This window comes from Pistacia vera, unplaced genomic scaffold (genome assembly GCF_008641045.1).
Source record: "Pistacia vera cultivar Batoury unplaced genomic scaffold, PisVer_v2 Contig706, whole genome shotgun sequence".
Taxonomy (NCBI): Eukaryota; Viridiplantae; Streptophyta; class Magnoliopsida; order Sapindales; family Anacardiaceae; genus Pistacia; species Pistacia vera.
This window is the reverse complement of record NW_022196564.1, coordinates 236,536-249,665: the sequence shown is the minus strand read 5'-3', so window position 1 is coordinate 249,665 and position 13,130 is coordinate 236,536. Positions and strand designations below refer to the sequence as shown.

The 13,130-nt window shown below is 33.5% G+C and overlaps 1 pseudogene; it reads right to left on the bottom strand.

Moving 5' to 3' along the window:
* Nucleotides 1–1,679: 1,679 nt before the first annotated feature.
* Nucleotides 1,680–9,223, bottom strand: LOC116114289 (annotated as a pseudogene).
* Between the last annotated feature and the right edge of the window lie 3,907 nt (nt 9,224–13,130).

Here is a 13,130-nt window from a genome sequence, read left to right as displayed (position 1 = left end):
TTGTTGGGGAGTTAAATAAACCTAACGCTATTGAGGAATCGGGGATTTGTTATAAAGATTTAATTAAGCTATTAGGTGACGTATTAGCATTGATGGACAGTTTTGAAAAGTGATGATAATTTTCAAGATTTAATATTTGGCCGTTTAATACAAGGTTTGTAAGTATACTGAGAGGTATGTGGTGGCAGTAAGTGAAATCCCCCTTGAGAGTGTATTAGGAAGGTTGGTTAGCAGTGTAGACGTTTCACGGTAAGCTGATAGGTGTTGTGGCAGTATGCTTAGAGAGTTGTGCTTGAATTGCGACGATGGCTGTTTTCTTCAATTTTCTTTTGTTCTTTATGTGGAGACGGTGAAGAGAAAAGTTGTTGCCAGTGAAATATGGGGAGGATGAGTTGGAGTTTTAATTCTTGTTGTTCGTATTTTTAGTAGTTGGTTATGTAATTGTGACGTGTGAGGAACTAATTGAGAAATTCTATTATGAATTAGCTTTTAAACCATTGGTTTTCCATAGGTGAGAGGCCTGTCCAGCTATGTGTATGGTGGAGTTTTCTTGCCTCTAGATGTACAAGTAGGGTCCTATTTTTTGCATTACAGACATTGGGATAATAAATCTTTAATCAAATTGAGGGAATACTTGTAGAAAAAAACAAGGAAAGACAGGCGGGACAAAAAAATGGAAACCAGAAGAAATGTATTCAATATTTTTAACGCTTCAACTGATTCTATCATAATTTTCTTGTGTGTGTGTGAGCCACTCTAAGTTTTTCATAGTGTGATAATGATCTGTCTAGAATGTTGTTAATTTTCAAATAATACTTGCTTGCTGAATATCATTCGTTTCTGCAGGTGTCAGCTCATTTGTTCTCCTTACGGCTGGACGCTGTTTGAGTGGGATTACTTGCTGTTATATGCGGTCACTATAGTATTGCAGTCTATATTATTTGGCCAATTAAGGAGCCTCAGACAAACACAGCCAGATCAGCTCTCTCGCCAATGGCCAAGCTAGTGTAAGCAGCCTTACCAGTGAAGTGAGGTGTCGTCTGAGGCCTCGAAAAAGAAAATAGGACAGCCAAGCCTTCTCATTTCACCTGTGGAAAGAGTGAACGAACTGGATGGCTGAGTCTCTAATAGTATAATAGCTAAATTACTGGTTGATATTATGTTTAGTGCCAATGATATGTATTAAGTTTCTAGATTAGTGATTAGTGTCCTTTGATATCCGTTTTTATTATTAGATTTGCGGTGTGTTAGCCAAGAATAAGGGTTGTGATTACATTTTAATAGTGAGTTCTGAATTCAAAGTAAATTTGTTGGTCAACAATGCTGATTTTTTTTTTTCATTCAAGTATGCAATCAAAGCTTGAAAGGATGAGTTTTAAATATTAGATCCTCATATCTCTTTATTAGTCTTTTGATGCTGCTACATTAAGCATTCGGGATGTCTTCACGAGAATGTGAGTTACATATGCTTAATAAGCGAAACAACAGAACTTGTAATTAAATGCATGGTTAACAAAATTCATAGAGTATGCCAATTGAATTAACTTGTTCCTTCAGCAGACTTGGCATTAATAAAAATTACATTACGCTAGGTAGAAAAACCACATAAATTGTAGCAAAATGAACTCTCATTAGTATAAAAAATTGTCATTAACTTATAGAAAGGTAAATACAATTTCTCAGTCTGTAATATCAAAACACAGCTTAGCCGCGTCCAAGACCATAATCTCAATTGTATTCTGGAATCTGTATAAGCAATAAGGGCATACCACATTCACAACAACCAACAGGCCTTAAGAACAAGACGAAAAGTAGCCGGTGATGAAGCATATAAACAAAGCCAATGTCGCACATCAAGGTAAATGGAGAACAAAGCGTGTAAAAACGGAAGGAGTATTCTTACACAGTATGTGACTAGTGGAGCAAAAAGGAAGACTAACAAGGAGAATGCATGATAGCAAAGGGAATGGAGCCTTGATGGAAGCGGGATGCAATGAAAACAGATGCCCAACAGAAGCATTTAACGAGATGCAAACTGGTTAAAGTTGGATTCTGTAGTGCCCCGGAGGCTTTTATAGTAGACCTGAATTAGGTCATGAGGAAGAGATGGAGTATGAGAAGTGAGATGTCCAGCCCAGATTGATCTGAACTTATAGACCTCGTGAGTGTTTGGTAGATAGGAGCCAAAACATAAAGACGGACTAAAAAAAGAGATATTGGAATATAAGGAACAGCAGGTAAGAGAGACACGCATTTCTTCAGTTAAAAGAAGGAATCAAGAAGCCTGAGCAAGGAGACTTACAATCAAGGAAGCAAAAGGGAATTTTCGGGCAGAGGAGTTGACTAAGGGTAGAATCCAAACCAACACAACACGAGCAACCAATGCATAGATATTGTGAGATGGAAAACCGAGTCTTGATCACCTTTATCATGCTTCCCGTGTAAACTACATGGCAATATTGCTGTAACTGATTAACCTATTAATAAGGCTGAAGATAAATATTTTGAAAGATTTATTAAAAATTCATTTTTTCCAAGATTTAAAAGTTATTCTAAAACTGCAACTAGAAATGATTTAATAAAATTGTTTGGGAAAATGAAATTAGAATTAAAAAATAAAATACATAGTTGTCATATTAGTGTGGCTCTAACTGCCGATATTTGGAGTGGTAGAGCTAAACAAGATTATATTTGTGTGACTAGTCATTATTTTGATAACGAATGTAAATTAAATAAATCTTTATTAGGATTTAGATTAATGGATGTGGATCATAGTGGTCGACAAATTTATAATAAAATTATTGAAGTTTTATTATAAATTTGTATATCTTATAACATCAGGTTATTGACTGTTACTAAGTTTGGTTAGTACAAAATAGGAGTGTTACAGTCATAATCATTCTTGTCCTATAAATTAAGATAACGTTAAATTTTAGGGGTTTTTTTTTGATATTTTCCATGTCCTATAAATATATAAGAAAATTTAGGATTTGGGTTACCTTTTGGTTTGTTAGAAGTGTTATCTCACAACAATTTTTTTACAACAATTTGATATTAATGTACATTGGAGGAAATAATGATGGCATTTTTTTTATATATTATCTACTTGATTGTTTACAGTGTAAAAGTAGAACTTATTAGCTATAAGCAAATTGCTCACTAAGCTCCAGATCATGCGTGAGAATTAGCTTAAGCTTGCAGTAGCCTTAGCCTACTTGAATTTGCTTTTTGACTAAATTTGTAGTTGGGTTGTCATAAATGCTATGTTTTCTTTTCCTCATTTGCTAGAACTTGGAATAAAAGTTTCATATGTATTTTCTTTTTAAATATCAAGTATCATTAAATAAATTGATGAAAACAAATATGTGTAAGTTATATGAATGTTTGATTACAACAAATCATTTATTACGAATAATATGTATGCTAGCTAGTAGTAAAAGCAAATTGATTGCATGAATGATCTAATTGTTAAGAATATAATATATTTGTCATTTCAGAAAATTGATAGGAGTGTAATTATAATTTTATAAGTATTTATTTATCATTTTTTTTAAAATTAGGGGGGTAATTGATAATTTCCTAGGTACTCGGAACCGGAACTTGTGACACAGGTTTCGGTTCCAAGTTTTTAGGAATCAAAATCATCGATTTCGGTTCTAAATCAAAGGAACTAGCCAGTTCTGGTTCCTTCAAAAAAGGGCGAGTACCCGGACTTGCCCACCCCTAATCACAACCCCTACAAATTCGATTTCAAAGTTATCATTCAACAAATTTGAGACAAAACTCAATCAATGGTATTCACTAAATACCACAGTAAACTAATTAGTACTAATTGGTTAAAGAAACAGAAGTAAGAATATAAAGTAATAGGGAAACTTTACCAAGTGTTGAAGTTGACAAGCAATGCGATTAATTCCATGCTTCCTATACAAAACACTTCAACCTTGACAAATAGCCCAATTCATAAAGTCACAAATACAAACATAGAATCAACAAGAACATAAAACAAATGTAACTAATTTGTACATATTAAGACCCACATAAAAAAATAATTAAATTATAACACTAAATTATGCACGCTCATATCCGATACCGCTTGCACGCTTATTATTCATATCAGAAATAGCCACTCCAACGTATTTGGTGCCTACATCCAACACCACGAGTCACCCTCGTTTTGCAATGTTTGTGTTGTTGATATTATGGAACAACGTCGAAGCGGACACGCACCTCATCTAAGATAAAAAATTCGGTAAATCACTCATTACATAGATGAACTCCAATTCTAAGTCTAAAATAAATAAAGACAGTAGTTAACCATTTAGATTTCTTAGGTTGAGTGACTCATTGGACTCACGTAAAACAACATGAAAAATCTCAACAAAAGCCCGCTAAAATTTGATTGATGAAGCAATAAAACCAAGTTACAATAATTTGAATGCCACTGAAGCATTACAATATCTTACATATAAACATATTCAACACATACAATCACATTCCTCGTTATATAACCAAAAAGAGAGTCCAAAAACCTTCAAACATATTCAACAAAACAATAATTGAATACAAACCCACTTGCAAAATCAATCTAACATGTTGACTGACTCATTAAACTCGCATAAAACACATTCCTCGTTATATAACCAAAAAGAGAGTCCAAAAACCTTCAAACACATTCAACAAAACAATAATNCCTCTTGGTGGATCATAATCAAATGATACCATCTCCAATTACTTCTAAGTACACTCTAATAACAAGCAAAAATTGTGAAAATGAGTTCACTGGATGAAAAAGCCAAAAAAAAAAAAATCCTTGGTTGAGCGCTCAACCTCTCAGAAACCAAAACAATATAAACTATAAAACCCACAATTCTATTTGCCATCCAGCTCATCTCTCAAAATTCTCAGCAACGAAAAAAATAACATAAACATGTCAATTAGAGCATCACTCTTTATATGACCTAAACTTTTTATTATAAAGAGTTTATCTATAAAACAAGAATCCAATAAAATATAAATTAGAAAGTGAGTTTAGCTCTCCATATTTAGAGAGTCAAATTTCACTCTCTATCTTAATTTTAATTAATAAACTATAAGTTCTTATGTATTTAATTTATTAATTCTCTCTCTCATTAAGTCTATTTCTTAAAAATAAAGAGCATTTTCATTAAATTTAAAAGGTTTATTGGGTTTGAATAAAAATTGTGTTCTTTATATTTAAAGTTAACGAAGATGTTCTTTATTTATATGAAAGATAATATTCAAAATAAAGAACTTGGACTTGCTCTTACTACTTCAAAGTTTGGCTTACTGGAAAAAAAAAAAAAAAAATCATTATAAAAAAATTGCGAAAGCCTTTGCTGAGTTCCCAACCACTAAGAAATAAAAAGAAAAAATTAAATTTAAGTTGCCTCCCATCCCTATTCTTCAATTGTCTCAGCAACCAAACAATTAAACTTATATCCAGAAAAAGAAGAAAAATAACCTCAAACATGCTAAAATCAACTAAAAATTACCTCTGTTAATTTTGGTTTAGTAAGAAAAAAAATCTGATTAAAATAAATATAAAAAATACCAGAACTTGAGAGTTTTGGAGAGTCGAGTGAGAAGTTAGTGACGGAAGTGGAGAGCAATGCAGCTTGAGAATCAACAGAGGAGACGAATGGCTTCAAGGGGCGGTCCTTGGTGGTGGTGGCGGCCGGTGAAGTTAGAGAAAAGGGTTTGGTTGTAGATTTTATTAGAGAAGAAGGCGTAGTTCTAAATTTGGTGGTGGATTTGTCGGCTGAACTAAGGAGCGAGCTCAAATTTTTGGCTTTGGAGTTACGATTAGGTTTTTTTGGACAAAGGGAAGGGGTTTTTAGGCCGGAAACTAACGAAAGATAACGCAGCATTTTATTTTGATCAAGCTTAGGTTTTTTTTGGACGAAGGGAAGGGGTTTTTGTGATGAAAAATAACGCTAAAACACACAATGAAGAAGTAGAAAAGGGTTTACCCTGATTCGTTACTAATATAAGAATTGGGTCCTGCACTCAAGATAGAGAAGATTTGATATTCAAAAATACGCAGCAATACAATATTGGGGACGGCGATTCATTCCCTCTCCTTTCTCTTAATATATGGATATAAATAGTAAACCTAAATAGGGTTACAAAAAAAAACCTAAGAACCGAACCGATCCGATTAACCGGTTTTCCAAAAGAGGTTACCGATATCGAGTCTTTTTCCGGCAAGGGTTTCGATGGAAACGCGGCAGCCAAGGGGAGCCAGTAGGTCCAAAGACCGTGAACTACGGTTCTTGTTCGGTAGCTTGTTGTTGAAAAATATTCGTAAAATCCAAATTATAGTGGTTCGACGAGTTGTTGCCGGCAAGAGGTTGCTTCATTCAATATATATATATATATATATATATATACTCTCTCTTATACACANTAATAAAACCAACACTCTATACAGAGATAAGAAAAAATTCACCTGCAATATCACATTAGCAGCAACTTGGTCCAACATATCCTTTTGCATGTAGTAAGGAAGAGTATAGAATTTTAGGAACCATTGAAATAAGAATTGTTCCGCATTTTGCGAATAATATAAATGCAAGATTCAATCATGTTAATTATTAAAGCCGGAGACAATATCATAAATAGGCAGTTGGAAAATGCAAAATGAATGGCTAAGCTTAGACTTTAATAGTTTCATGTAAATTAATTCATAATTGTGTTTTTGGCTACTGTTACATTTAAAAAAAAAAAATAATCGACTCCTACTTAGCATTAACATTTTGCAATTCGGATACCATCTAACACTTAATGTCATACCTTGATGGGGAGCTATGCTGATATGAAAAAAGTTGTACCATAGTGCACTCACCTTAGTTGAATAACTCTCATCTTGCCAGGTGTACTCTAAACCTCTGAGCTTTCCTGTTATAGATACATCATCAACAAAATTGCACACTTCTATTTGCATTGCCTAACCAAATAAAAATAATTTAATGAGATTAAGGACTAAAGGAAAGATTATAATAATAGTTTCATGTGATGAAAACTCACATTCATAATGCTCGTATCAAAGCACGAATCCCCAATAACAAAACCTTTGATATTTTGACGTGATATCTGCATAAATAAAGATTATAAGTTGTCTATCATAATCCAATTTACAGCCAAATTGATATAAATACCATAAACACAAGATTCACCTTAAAGGAAGGCATAACATAATAATTTAATACACATTCATAACAAAGGGTGGGCAAAATTTTAGGGTAAAACCAGAACCGACGGGTACATGGGTTTCGATTCCGGTTCCAAAAAATTGGAACTGACATTGTGCGATTTTGGTTCCAAATCAAAGGAACCTAAATCGGGAACCGGGAACCAAGACTAAATTAAGATAATATTAAATTTTACGGTTTTTTTTCTGATATTTTCCATCTCACAACAATTTTTTTTTTACAAAAATTTGAAATTAATGTACATTGGAGGAAATAATGATGACATTTTTTTTTATATATTATCTACTTGATTGTTTACAGTGTAAAAGTAGAACTTATTAGCTATAAGCAATTTGCTCACTAAGCTCCAGATCATGCGTGAGAATTAGCTTAAGCTTGCAGTAGCCCCAACCTACTTGAATTTGCTTTTTGACTAAGTTTGAATTTGGGTTGTCATAAATGCTGTGCTTTCTTTTCCTCATTTGCTAGAACTTGGAATAAAAGTTTCATGGGTATTTTCTTTTTAAATATCAATGGTACAGTGAAAGTATCATCAAATAAATTGATGAAAACAAATATGCGTAAGTTATATGAATGTTTGATTACAACAAATCATTTATTATGAATAATATGTATGCTAGCTAGTAGTAAAAGCAAATTGATTGCATGAATGATCTAATTGGTAAGAATATAATATATTTGTTATTTCATAAAACTGATAGGGGTGTAATTATAATTTTATAAGTGTTTATTTATCATTTTTTAAAAATTAGAGGGGTAATTGATATTTTCTTGGGTACTCGGAACTAGAACCGAAACCAGAACCTATGACACAGGTTTTGGTTCCAAGTTTTTAGGAATCAAAATCGTCGATTTCGGTTTCGGTTCCAAATCAAAGGAACTGGCCAGTTTCGGTTCCTTCAAAAAAGGGCGAGTACCCGGACTTGCCCACCTCTAATCACAACCCCTACAAATTCGATTCCAAAATTATCATTCAACAAATTTGAGACAAAACTCAATCAATGGTATTCACTAAATACCACAGTAAACTAATTAGTACTAATTGGTTAAAGAAAAAGAAGTAAGAATATAAAATAATAGGGAAACTTTACCAAGTGTTGAAGTTGACCAGCAATGCGATGAATTTCATGCTTCGTATACAAAACACTGTAACCTTGACAAATAGCCCAAATCATAAAGTCACAAACACAAACATAGAATCAAAAAGAACATAAAATAAAAGTAACTAATTTGTACATATTAAGACCCACATAAAAAAATAATTGAATTACAACACTAAATTATGCACGCTCATATCCTATACCGCTTGCACGCTTATTATTCATATCAGAAATAGCCACTCCAACGTNTATATATATTAAAAACCCAAAATTTCAAAAACTCTCTAAAATCAACAGAGATTAGAATTTCAGATCGAATCGAAAATGTTCTTGCATTTCTGGCCGTTGAGGTCAATGGCGAAGAGCTTGACGAATTCGGAAACTTTCGCGGAGGTGGCGGAGGAGCGGGAGATGACGTATTTAGAGTGGAGCAAGAGCGATGGGAGAGAAGAACTGAGAGATTTGGTTTTGAAGAAGGGAGGTGAAGGAAGATGAAAAGTGTTTTCAATCGAATTGGATTGGAAAAACAGAAAACGAGTCAGGCTATTTCTTTTCTCCCATCGCTCTCCATCGACTCCAGAACATCCTCTCCTTTCCTTAACCTAAATACTGAATTCACCCCTCTTCTTCTTCTCTCTCGTCGTCTGCTTCGACGCCGTTCTCCGACCCTCCTCTTCTTCTCTCTCGCCGTCTGCTTCGGGGCCGTTCTCCGCCCCCGCCGCGCACCGCGTCGAAGAGACCAACGCCTGCTCCGCCAAGTGCGAAGTCAACATCGCTCACAAACTCTAGGGCTCGAGTTTTGGGTAAACAACACACAGCTCCATTGCCATAGTCTACTTCTGCCTGCTTCACAGATCCGACCAAAACCGTGAGTAATCTTTCCTGCATTCCTTTGCCAACCGATCTGTTAATGTTGTTTGTTTGCTTCTGGGATTGGTTTTGCCTTGATAATATTTTGCTTTTCTTATTTATTATTATCGGAAGCTTATTTTTTCTTTCTTTTGGGTGTTTGAATTTCAATAAGGACTATGGATGGTGGATCATCTTAACAATTATTGTTCCTTGTTTTGATTTTGTTTTGCCGGTTGTTGCATCCGCTCTTTGGCAGTTTTGAAGGTCTTCATATGAGGTTGAGTTGTTTTAAAGGATATTTAAGTGGGACATACTGTCCATTTTATAAAATGTTTGGGAGCTAGAAACAAAAAGTTTATGGAACCACAGTAGGAAACATTTAGTTATTGCACAACTTTTAGGACGTCGTACATCTTTTATTTTGATTTGATGTTCTTTGTTAGCTGATTTTTTTTTTTTTAAATAATATTATACATACATCATTTTCATATAACATTTCTTATATAACATTATATAACAAAATATGATTGAATAAAAGTTTAATTTTAACTTTAAATTAACCAACCATATTTTATCACATAATATTGTATGAAAATGATGTATGTGTAGTATTACTCTTTTTTTATTCCCTGTGTACTTGTAGTTAACTTGTGCATATGTATTTGTAATAATTTGTGAGTAATGAAATCCATACTAACCTTTTAAAATGTGTTGCTGAGATATATTATTTAGAATAAGTCTATCCTTACAAAGAACTCTACAAAGAAGCTTACAAAGTGAAGAAAAAAACAAAGGAAGAACGGAAAAAGAGAAAGAGAGAGAGAGAGAAAAATGATGAAGATGAAGGATGGAGGTTAACTTTGTATGCCTCATTTGTAGGCTTCTTTGTAAGACTAGTACTGCTGTATTATTTATGGGACAATTGATATAAACATTGTCATGTAAATATCACATAACTTAGAATACAAAACTTAAATGATATTCTTATTTTTAAAGAAAATTCCTTGAGTTATCAGTATAGGTATAAATTTTTTTTTTTTTTTTTTTTTTNTTTATATATGAAGATGTGCATGGCATAAAATTTATAATATTATCTTATTTATACCCAAATATGAGACTTTAGATTATTGAGCTAATGTCAAATTAAAACTACAAATTGCAGGGCATATCAACTTAAAATGATGAGCTATAGCTGAACTTTGAAGTTTTTAGTAACAGAGTTACTTAGCATGAGGGGGAAGAAATTAATAAAAAATTAATAAAAAACGTGATGTAGCTATGCTTAGCTTTAAAAGGTGAACCAATGTTATATGTCCTATTGAGATTTGCTTATTACAGTCATCATTTTAAAATTTTTATCTTCTCTATCATGTGGTCAGACTTTTGGGAGATTCTGGGTCAATTGCTCACTCAGTCTCCTACACGTACAACAAAATAAAAAAAAAAAGGCTGATTTGATGCTGCTTCATCTCCATTTTCAACACAAGTATTGTACGAGCATTAGTTTTTATAAATTATAATTACATTAACAGTTAACACACACACACACACACACACACACACACAGAGTTGATGAAAAACCGAAACAAAAACCCTCTAATGTTAGTTTTTATAAATTATAAGTTACATTAACAGTTAACACACACACACACACACACACATAAAGAGAGAGAGAGAGAGAGAGAGAGAGAGTTGAAGAAAAATTGAAACAAAACCCTCCAACACATGTTTAAAATTTCCCGTTTCATAGTTATGCTCATAGCCAATGTTATCTTCTCCTCTCTTTCCCCCGTTTTCTAATCAAATGAAGCAATAACACTAGGTATGTATAGAATGCAATAACATGCTTTTCTTAAGTTATTTTTTCTGATTTTATTTTTTGAATGTATGCTTAGGTAAGCAATTTTCTGGTGGAGTGGGACTGGTTGGGTTTGGTTGTACTAAATGGTGGGTTCTAGCTCAAACGTATGTTAAATTTTTGTGCTGGAATAAATTATGTGGAGGTGATTGCATTTGTTCCCCCTACACCTATCCCCATCCCTCTTTTTGTTGATATTATTTTATAAAGTCTTCATTCACTAATTTAAAAAATAGGAATAAGGATGAAGTTTTAGATTGTTTGCCATTTGATGAGTTACATGTTCAAATTAGTGGATATCATAAATTACGTGATTAAGATCTTTTTAATTATTTATATATTTCCCCTTTTTGTTATATCAATGGTTGGGCTAGTTGGGTTTGGTTGGGCTATGTGCGTGTGTGGGAGTAGTGGGAGAAGTGGGTGGGCTTGTGAGGTAATAGGTCAGTTATCTTTGTTTGGAAGCTAACTTTTGTGCTGTTATGGTTGGTCTGGGGTGATGTATATGGGTCGTGTTGGTGTGTTCTTTCTAGTAGGCTGCTGGACGTGTTTGGGTGATACATGTTGTTGTGCCTTTCTTTTGTTGTGGTATGAGGAGTTGGGGTGCTTGTTGGCTGCTGAAGTCTAGTTAGGAGAGGAGTTTGCTACTATTTGTGGACTGAATTCCTGGGTTCGTCTAATTGATGAATAATGCAAGTTTTTTGCAATGACATTTATGGTTGTACTAGCTAATTGTCTTGCTAATGGTGGTTTGTTTTCATGGCTGGTGTGCAAGTTTTGTGCAAGTTTCAACATAATATTCCTCTTATTTGGTCTCTAAAAGATGAGAAGAAGAAGCAGTTGTCAGAGAAGTTTCTCAAGAGAACTAGCGAGCTTGGAAAGATTGTTCTAAGGACACTTCAAACTCACGTTCTGCGGCCTTGGTTGATGGGTGTTTTTGTGACACACATTGGAGCAAATTCGGCTGATGAAAGCATTGCACATAGAGTGTCGATGATGGGAAGACCATTGTTTGGAGATCATTGAATGAATGGACGGATGATGGAGGAAGTTTGGGGCATTGGAATGAAATTTGAAGGCCTGGTATTCACCAAGAATGAAGTGTGAAGAGGTTGAATGTGGTTTTTGGTGATGAAAAAGGAAAGAAAATGAGAGAGATTGTGGAAGCCCTAAAAGAGATTGTAATGAAAGCTACAAGGCTGGATGGGAGTGCTACTCAAGATTTTAACACTTTGGTTAGGAAACTAAATAATCTTAAATAATGAAAGTTAAGTGGTTAAACTTTTAGTGAATTATGTATTTGTGAAATTGATGAGGGTTAAAGAGTTTTTTTATGGTTATTTCATATAATTAATAATATATACAATTGATACAAGAAATTATCTCATAAAGGTGGATGATCTCCATTTTTTATTTCAAGATTGATGTTGAAAAAGATTAAACCACTATTAACCTTAGCCTTGTTGGTTGATCATCAACCTTAGACAACTTTGAATGGGCGAGTGGTTATACAATGAGTTTTGGGATGAACACTATAGACTATAATAATGGCTTGAAAAGACATCCAAGGGCCTCCAGTAAGTGGTTCAAGAATTTCCTCAAGTAGTGGAAGAGGAAGCTCATGCTTCAGATTATATGCTAGAACCATTTCTATGTGTCTAAGTTTATTGATCAAGTAAAGTCCATAAAGAAGTAGAATTTGTTATCTTAATCAATTCCTATGTATGTAAGCTGTAAACATGAATAAAATTCGACTTCTCTTGATATTCAAGCTGGGTTATAATTAACTAATGAGTATACATCTTCTCAATTCATTAGATATTTTCACCAACTTAATTACTATATAAACCAAATGATGTGTAATATTTATATATGAAGATGTGCATAGCCTAAAATTTATAATATTATATTATTTATACCCAAATCTGAAACCTTAGATTATTGAGCTAACATCAAATTAAAAATACAAATTGCAAGGCATATCAACTTAAAATGATGAGCTATAGTTGAACCTTGAAGTTTTTAGTAATCGAGTTACTTAGCATGAGGGAGAAGAAATTAATGAAAAACATGAAGTAGTTGTGC